Below are 9,247 nucleotides of genomic sequence, written 5' to 3' on the forward strand. Positions count from 1 at the left end.
TGAGAGCTTCTAAATTTCAAAATTATAATAATTCAGAAAGAAGGGGTTTACATTTTCCAAGGCAAGGGAAGACAAGGCTGCCTTTCAGCCCCCTCCCTTGCCTTCCCTTCCCCTCCTTTGCCTTGCCTTGCCTACCCCTCCCCTGCCTTGCCTTCCTGAGTTAATGGTTGGACTGGATGACTTCAAGGGCCTCTGCCCACCTAAACATTCTTTTATTCCACAAGTCTTTACATCTCCTGGTTGTAACACACACAATCCCTCTTCTCCCAGAACCAGCAGCAGAGCTCAAGCATGAAATAAAAAAATTGTTTCCAATAGGGAGTTTGAGTTAAACAAAAATTGTGCACAAGAGGCAGCAGAACGGAAACCTTTCAGAAACAGTCTTTTAACACTGACTTTAAATGCTTTGAAGTGAAAGGTTCAGATTTCCCTGTATGTTTGCAGGTTGGCTTTGCATTTTTCAAAGCCTCTTCTCCTCTGTGCAATCCCTTGCTCTGCATTATCTGGTTCCTCTTTGCCCTGGGCCATGAATGATTCCAGTTCCAGAGCTGGGGTTTGCCTGCTTGGCCACCCCCTCTCTCTGCTGTGCCCTTTGATGAGTGTTCAACCCCCTCTCCTGGGACATGTGGGAGGGGTGGAACCTCTTCTGGAGAGGAAGCAGGATGTCATTCCCAGGGCTGGATGTGTGATCCTGCTGTGCCAGACCTGAACTGATGCCCTGTGAAGGCTGACCTAGAAAAGAGGCTGGACAGAGCTAAAGAATAAAGCAGGGATTAATTAAAAGCCTCAATGGATCCACCTTGGGCAGCACAACCCAAAATGGTCCCAAAATGCACGACCGGGCACGGGGTCTGTCACTGTGATCAGTTCTGCTCCATTTGCACCTTGCAGTTCATGGTCCCATTCCAGCTTTAGCCCAGGCAGTCCCACTCTGCTTGTTTTTCTCTCTCCAGCCCACGGTGTTTGTGCTCCTGGGCTGAGATTTGGATCATTTGTCCTTAGTGCCCAGCTGGAGCAGGAATTGTTTTGTCTCCCTGCTCTGTGCACAGAGCTCACCATGCCCTCATATGAAGCCCTAACCCACACACTAAAGCAGCACAGAATCTGAAAAATATAAAAGCTAAACCTGAGGCATCAGAAAAATGAGGATTATGGTGCCATTATGGTTCCAAATCTCTCTTGGATGTACCAGTGTGGCTGTTGGATGATGAAATGGTTTTTCTGGTTATGAAAAAAATTCCTCATTCCCATCCATGTCCATGTTAAAGAGCAGCTGACAGGATCCAGCTGCAGATCATGACAGGACAAAGGACACAGTGACAGGGTGAGGGGACATGGCCTCAAGCTGCCCTGGGGGAGGTCCAGATTGGATGTGAGGAAAAATTCCTTCACAGAAAGGGTTGCTAAGCATTGGAAGGGGGTGCCCAGGGAGGTTTGAAGTCTCCACATCTGGAGGTGTCCAGGGAATGCCTGGATGTGGCACTCAGTGCTCTGGGCTGGTGACACAGTGGGGGCTGGTCATGGGTTGGCCTGGCTGTCACTGGAGGTCTCAGTGATTCTGGGATCAGGTGAGGTGCTCCATCCTCACACACCAAAACATTCCAGAAGCCCTCTCCTGAAAGAGAGGAGCCAGACCTTGATCTCTGCAGGAGCCACTCCAGGCTGGAAGAACTGGACTCATGGATTGATGAACTTATTTTTACAACTAATTTTTAAGGCAATTCTTACACTTCCTGGTTTTGGGGGGCAAAGCACAACCACAGGATCCCAGGATCACTGGTATTGGAAATGTCCTCCCAAGTCACTGAATCCAACCTGTGCCTGATGCCCACCTTGTCCCCAGCCCACAGCACTGAGTGCCACATCCAGGCCTTCCTTGGACACATCCAGGAATGGAAACTCCACCACTGCCCTGGGCATTTGTCACTGTGATATTTTCTGAAAAATTCCTGCACCAGGATTCTTTTCCTGGGAAGCTAAGAAGCCTCAGAGAAAAAGGAAAACAATAATTATCTGATTTGCTTCTCCTGTGTTTTGCTGCTTTGGAATGTGGTTTGGAGATTGTTTATCCAACAGGGGGTTATTTCATTGGTTTCATGTGAACTGTTTTTACTTAACGACCAATCACAGCCGGGTGTGTGGGAGTCTGGAGGGTCACAAGTTTTTCATGAGTATCTTTTCGCCTTCTGTCTGTATCCTTTCTGTATTCTTTAGTATAGTTTTAGTATAGCATTCTTTAATATAATATAGTAAAATAAAATAAAAAATTAGCCTTCTAAGAACATGGAGTCAGATTCATCATTTCCTTCCTGCCACAGGGGACCCCAAAAATACCACAGACAGCCCCTTCCAGAGCCTGGGCACCCTTTCAGTGCAGGAATTCTCCTGAATTGCCATGTCCATAAGCCCCTGGCCCACTCCTCCTCTGGTGGAAAGACTGCCCTGGCAGTGCTGGTAGATTTTGCTACTCTTAGGCCCCAGCCCAGGCTGGAGAACCCTGAAATATCTGTGGCAGCTCTAGCCCTCCTGTTTCCAAGGAAAATGCCCTGTCCTGTCACCATCATATTTTGTGGAAAAATCCCTTCGCCAGGATTTCTCTCCTGGGAAGCTGAGAAGCCTCAGAGAAAAAGGAAAACAATAATTATCTCATTTGCTTCTCCTGCTTTGGAATGTGGTTGGAGATTGTTTATCCAACAGGTGAATTGTTTTGACTTAATGACCAATCACAGTCCAGCTGTGTCAGGACTCTGGAGAGTCACGAGTGTTTCATTATCATCTTTTATCCTTCTGTTGGTATCCTTTCTGTATTCTTTACTATAGCAGAATAGAATAGAATAGAATAGAATAGAATAGAATAGAATAGAATAGAATAGAATAGAATAGAATAGAATAGAATAATAACATAATGAAATAATAGATTAGCCTTCTAAGAACATGGAGTCAGATGCATCATTTCCTCCTTTGGGGAGGAGGAGGACTCTGGGTGGAATCTGAAAATACCTCACTGTCCTGCATCCCCCTGAGCACCTACACTCAGGATCCCTCCAGGACACTCCCAGCACTTCCCCAGCTCCCTGTGGTCTGGGGGAGGCCTGGGCAGTGCCTGGGGAAGGAGGAGAGGGCAGCACAGGGAGGGAGAAGGCTTTGAGAAGAGATCACAGAATCCTTAATGTTGGAAAAGACTCCCAAAATCATCAAGACGAGTATTCCTCACACTTTCCTCAGTCCACAAAACCAGGCAGCCAGGAGGTGATACATCCTTCCTCCCAGGCTGAGACCAGCAGCATTGCCAGGATATTGGAGAACTTAAAATATTTTTAAATATCAAAAACAAACTTCTCCTTGGACAGCTTGGCTTAGGATGATGGGAGAAGTTTCACAGCAAAGAATTTTTGAAATGTTTTGCTACAGGAGCATCAAAAAATGTTGGTTAAACTTACTGGGCCAAAAGCTTTGGTTGCTGGGGTGCTCTGGACAGAAGTTGTCTTCCAGTTCAAAAGGAAAACATGTCTTTTATGATGAATTGAAATTGAAAATACAAAAAACAGAATTGTTGAAAAGGATGTATTTCTCCTGTTAAAAAGAAAATAAATCAAAATAAACATTGAATAAAAAACCAGAAACATTTTCAAGCAGGGAAAAGTTCCATTTAGAAAGTGCCAGAACTGAATGCTGTGAATAATTTAAATGAAGGATTCAGCTCTGAGATTAAAAAATATCTCATTGTTGCCAGATACACACTCTGCCCTAAAAGCAGCAGGAAGAATTCAGATGTTTGTAGTGAAATACTCGAGTCCAGGGATTTGAACAGCAACATTGGTGTCTGAGCTGGGATCCAAACCAGCTCCAAACCCAGGCCCCCAGCTCAGAGGCACTGGGATGAGCACAGAGCACACAGGAAGGCTGGGACAGAGGCAGGAGCAGCTCCCTGAGCACAGCAGAAATAATTAGAATTTATTTTTGAGGCAGTTTGGTACCAGGCTCTAACTCCTGGGATTTTCCAAATGAATCAGGAAAATAACAGGAAGCAGGGTTTCAATGCAAAACCAACATGTGATTTTTGGTTTTCTTTGGAGTTGTCACAATTTCCACTCTTGCCAGGGTCTTGTAGCTGGATTTGGCTTGAGGAAGGCAGGCCAGCAGGTCTGGAGGGCTGTAAGAGCACCAGGAGAACAAACCTGGAGAAGCTTGCAGAATTATGGAACATTTGATGGATAACAGCAGTGCTGGGGAACACGTGGAGCACAGAGCAAAGCAGAAAGGAAGCCATAATTAAATATTCCTGAGTACAACCCCCAAATTACAGTGGACTAAGAAGTAAGCAAATGACACCCAGGAAGAGAGCAGCTGATTCTGAGCTGATTATCATAATGTAAATGCCAACAGCAATTTACTCAAATCACAGAGGTTTATTTGCGGTGTGGAAAGTGGGTTTAGTCCTAATCAAAATAAAATCAATGTATATTTCAAAACAGATTACTGCTGGTAAACAAAGCAGCCATGATTGTTATTCATTATCTTCATCAGCACCGAGAGGCAATAATTTCTGTTACTACTTAATTACAGAGAAGTTAACAATTAATTAAGGAATGTGGTGATAGCCAGTGATTTGGGGAATGGAGAGGAGGTTGTCCTCCCTTACTGTGGTTTTGTTGCCTCAGCCCAGCTCAGACCATGCCTGGTGACACTGCTGGGTGGTGGCAGCTCGGGGAGCAGAGGCAGGGACAGGCTGCTCCACTCCTGCCTCCCCCTCCCCATTTCACAGCTGCTCAGGCCCTGCCTTTGGGGGGTCCCCAGAGTCCCAGCCCTGGCTGTCAGTGCTCAGCCCTCCCCTGGCTCAGCCACCAGGGCTTGCATCTGTGCCTTCCCTGGAAATCATCACACATTTGGGACTAAAATCTCCTTGCTGGGAGTGGAAGGAGCTGGAAAGAGATGGGTTGGGTAGGGCAGGAGGCAGAGCAGGGCATCCCCAGGACACCTGCAGCCACCATAGGTGCAGGGATGCTCTGGGATTGCTCACCTCTGTCTTGGTTTGAAAAGCCTCCTCCTGCTAAGGAAGGCAGGAGCCTCCATGAAATGGAACATGCAAACCCCCTCCCTCCAAATAATAATAAATTAGAAATTAAGGGGCTCTCAGGCAAAGATATGGGAATGGGAATAACAGTTCTTTAATAGGAAATGTAAAAATACAAATGCAATAGTACAAACAAAAAACCAAACCACTGACAGAGTCAGAACACGACTTGGCACCCCAATATGATATGGGAGTAGGAATAACAGTTCTTTATTAGGGAAGAAAATTAAAATAAAATTAAAAATGCTGTAATACAAACCAACGCTGCCAGAGTGATCACAGGCCCTGGTCCCTGTGTGTCAGGGGGTGTCCCAGCCCCATCCCATGGGGGCTCAGCCCTCCTGCAGTGCCAGCTGTGGCTCTGCTGCAGCAGGGATCCTGCACAAGGGGGGAGTTTTCCTCTGCAGCTCCAGGGCTGCTGCAGATGGGCCTGGGCTCCCTCTGGCCATGCAGGGCAGCAGAAAGCTGCTCCTCTGGCAATGCAGGGGGCAAAGGCTGCTGTGCTGTGCCAGGCTCAGATTGGATCCAGGGAGGAATGCTTGGCTCCTCCCCTGGGCGGAGCATCTCCCCATGGGATGCTGGGATTGGATCAGCCCTGCAGGGACACTCAGTGGCCATGGACAGCAGAGATCTCCTGGAGGGAGGGTTGGCTGTGGGAGAGAGAAAGAAAACTGCCCCAGGAACAGCAGAGAGCTGCCCCAGCTCTGACAGATGGGGATAGAACACACAGCCCCATTTCCAGCCTAAGAGAACCCCACTCCCAAAACAGCCCCAAGAGTCACATGGGAGCAGTGAGGCACCCAAGAACTGTTCCTTTATCCTGGTTTGTCCCTTCTCCTTGGCACACAAGTTGTCAGCTCAGAGAGGATCCTCAGGAGGCTGATCCAGGCCTGTCTCTGTGGTTTGAGTGCCCAGAACATCTCAACCCAACACCATCCCCAGCTGTCCTGAGACTGAAGGAAGAACTCATGGGACAGTTGAGTTGAGTCAGTCAGTCCCAGAGTCAGTGTGATCCTGAATCCCACTTCCCAAGGTGTCACCCCTGTCCCTGCCATTCCAGGTGCCCAAGGTGAGGAGCCCAAACCTGTCCCCTGCATGGAGGGCTGAGCTCCCAGCAGAACCCCAGCTGCAGAGAGCACACATGAAGCACAAACAGAGGACTCTTCAACTAATTAAGTTGAAAAAAGTGTATCTATTACAGCACTGGACACACATGGAATCATTTTCAAACTTGTGTAAAAAAGTCACAAACTCCTGCTCTCTGTTTATCCAAGAAGGTTTTACATATTCAGATTGTTTCCAGGATGGTTTCTACGATGCTTATTATATAAACATTAGCTCTCACCTCATATTATAATTAGCTGAATGTCCATTATGGCTGCCCTCTTTAATTGGGTCAGTGAGCTTTAGGGGAGGAAGTAAGACCTCTTCCTCATGGTAAAGCCCCTCCCAAGGGCTCCTTGGCCTGCTGGTCACAGTCCAAACCTCCTCTCACTCTCAGAATCCAGTGGTATTTATGGCTCCTGCCCTTTTAGAATACTTCATGTATCACCTGTCATTGCCAGCCTTGTTTCAGTTATCCCCAGCTGGTCTTTGCTAACTACATTTCTAACTTAACCCCTTCTTCATTAAAATATATCTAGCTTTCACTATCTTAGCTGCATCCCTAGCTCAACCCCTTGACTTACACGTCCTTTTGAACCCTGCTGGTCCATCCAGAGGCATCAATCCTGCTCCTGGGACCTTGGGAAGTGACTTTAATGGCAGCCTTGCCTAAAGATTTTCCTAACTCCTGACTGCAAAATTGGTGGCCTGACACCAGGAGCTCCGGGTTCAGGGGGTCCTCAGTGTTGGGTTTATTGCCAGAGACTCTAAGTAATTGTTTTTAACAGGATTTTCCTTATACTCTGTTGCAGGAAAAGTGGCCCATTTATATTCATTGTACTTTATAAATGTTCCCACCACAACAATTGTTCTTGATTATAGTGGACTTTGTTTTCCTTTGAATTTAATAGCAAGAGAAAAATGACACATGACAGAAATCTAAATAACATTCTGCTCCCCTCCTCTCTGGTTTCTTTCTAAAGTGTGAGCCATAGAATTGAAGAATGATATTGTTCCCAAATATCTTGGTTTATTTTTTTTTATTTTTGGAATGGGGAGAAAAGCACATTAATGAGTTGGATTTTCCATAGTGCTGATCAACTGAGTTTTTCCTTGGGTTTTCATATCCTTGACAGCTCAAAACATCAGGCCCTATTTTTTTTGTAGGAAAAGTTTGACTTTCAGGGACAGGAAGCTGATTGCCAAATATGCATTAGAGATTTTGTTTGATAAACTGGATTCAGGATGTAATCATAGCTTTCAGTATATTTTATTCAACTAATTTCTTGAAGGAGGTTGTTTAGGAGGGTGGACCTTGTAGGATTTATGAAGGTGTAACAGAGTCTGTTTTTTATTGTAATTCAATTAGTTTAATTAATTGAATTAAAGAGAAGGCTGGAGATGAAAGCATTTGGAATTGTCACCCCGATTTTTTAAGTTTTTCTAAGCCTTCTGATGTTGACATTGTTGTAACAAACTTTCTCACACACTTCATGTAAATAACTTATTGTTTTGCATTCTTTTATGGAGGAGGAGAAATTTGATGGACTGTTGGTTTGTCCAGTGTCATTGGAGAGGTGGCACTGTCACCCTCCAATCCACTGCCACTTTTGGAAAACTATAAATGTTGGAGTCAGAAAAATAAAGGTCCCTTTTTTCCCTTGGAAAGAGCAGCGAGTCCATGTCGTGTTGTTTCATGTCTTATAGTGACATGGATTGAGCCCTCCTGGTCTCTCCTTAGTCAATTTTTGCCATTAACATTACTGAGAACCAACCCAGGCTCCTCTGAGCACTGAAAAGTCACTTTTTTCAGCCAGCTAATGGGTTTTATCCTCACAAACACCATGCAAATGTGTTTTCTGGATATGAGGTGGATAGACCCATCACCTCCTGTTACATCTCCCTCGCTAGCCAGGGCTGCAGGAACCTGCAGAACAGAGAAATCTCATTCCATACATATCCTGGCAGGACTTCTACACCTCCCTAGAGGTGTCTGATTGAACCTGCTATTGCCACAGATAATATTTAGTGTGCTACAAGTGGAATACATTCATATTTTCCTGCAATGTGCCTCTCACCCCAGGGTTTTGGCTGCCTTCATCTGCATGCTTTTAGTCTGCATTGTACTCAGCCTGCGTGGGGAAATCATTGTTTCCTTTGTGGAGGGAGGAGCACTCAGCCCTGGCAGCTTGGAGTGTTTGGGATGTGAGGGACAATTTTTAGGCTCTTTCTGCCATTCCTTACCCATTAATGAGCCTTTGTTGGAGCTGTGTGTTCCCACAGGGCAGGAATCAATGGGATAAATGTTGATCCCAGCTCCAGCCTCTCAGTGCTGCCCTGAGCCTCCCAAGGAGGAGCCAGCAGTGCTCTTGTGATCTGAACCCTCAGTGTCAGATTAGCCCCTTTTCTGACCCAGAGATGGGGCAACTGAGAGGTGTTTCAAAAACTTTTATTCCATTTTCAGTCTCATGAGAAGGGTGAGATAATACAGACGTTATAACTCACACCATCACAATCAGAAGCCAACTATTTCCCAATTACAAAACATTATAAGCATTTCTTGGCTTATCAGCTTTAGCTACACCATGTTGTAAATGTACCCCAAAACACACTGGAAGCCCTGGCAGATTTGCTCTGGTGCATCTCCATGTTCCCTCTGTTCCCCTCCAGGTGGTTTGCTAATTGCTGCTGCTAATTAGCCACAGGGGCCAGGGGAGCCCTGTTGAGTACTAATGTTCACCCTGGGCCATGCCACCCATGGCTTTGGTAACCCCCACTTATGGCTTTAGTGTTCTTTAGTATATTATATTACATATATATATACACATATATATATATGTTATGTTATATTATGTTATGTTATGTTATATAGTATAATAAAGTAATAAATTGTGGTCATGCTCTGGCACTCTCACAGCTGAAATCTCTTGTCTCCCTGCTTTGGGACTTGTAGAATCTTTCAGCTTTCTCTTTTATGGCTGTTCAGGAGCTGACCAAACATATCTGGTTTCCCAAAAGCCGTGGGCAGAGGGTGCAGAGCAGCTCAGTGAGCAGCCAGCAGGAGGGGAG

The sequence above is a fragment of the Zonotrichia leucophrys genome, chromosome 20, assembly GCF_028769735.1.
Source record: "Zonotrichia leucophrys gambelii isolate GWCS_2022_RI chromosome 20, RI_Zleu_2.0, whole genome shotgun sequence".
NCBI classification, from domain to species: Eukaryota; Metazoa; Chordata; class Aves; order Passeriformes; family Passerellidae; genus Zonotrichia; species Zonotrichia leucophrys.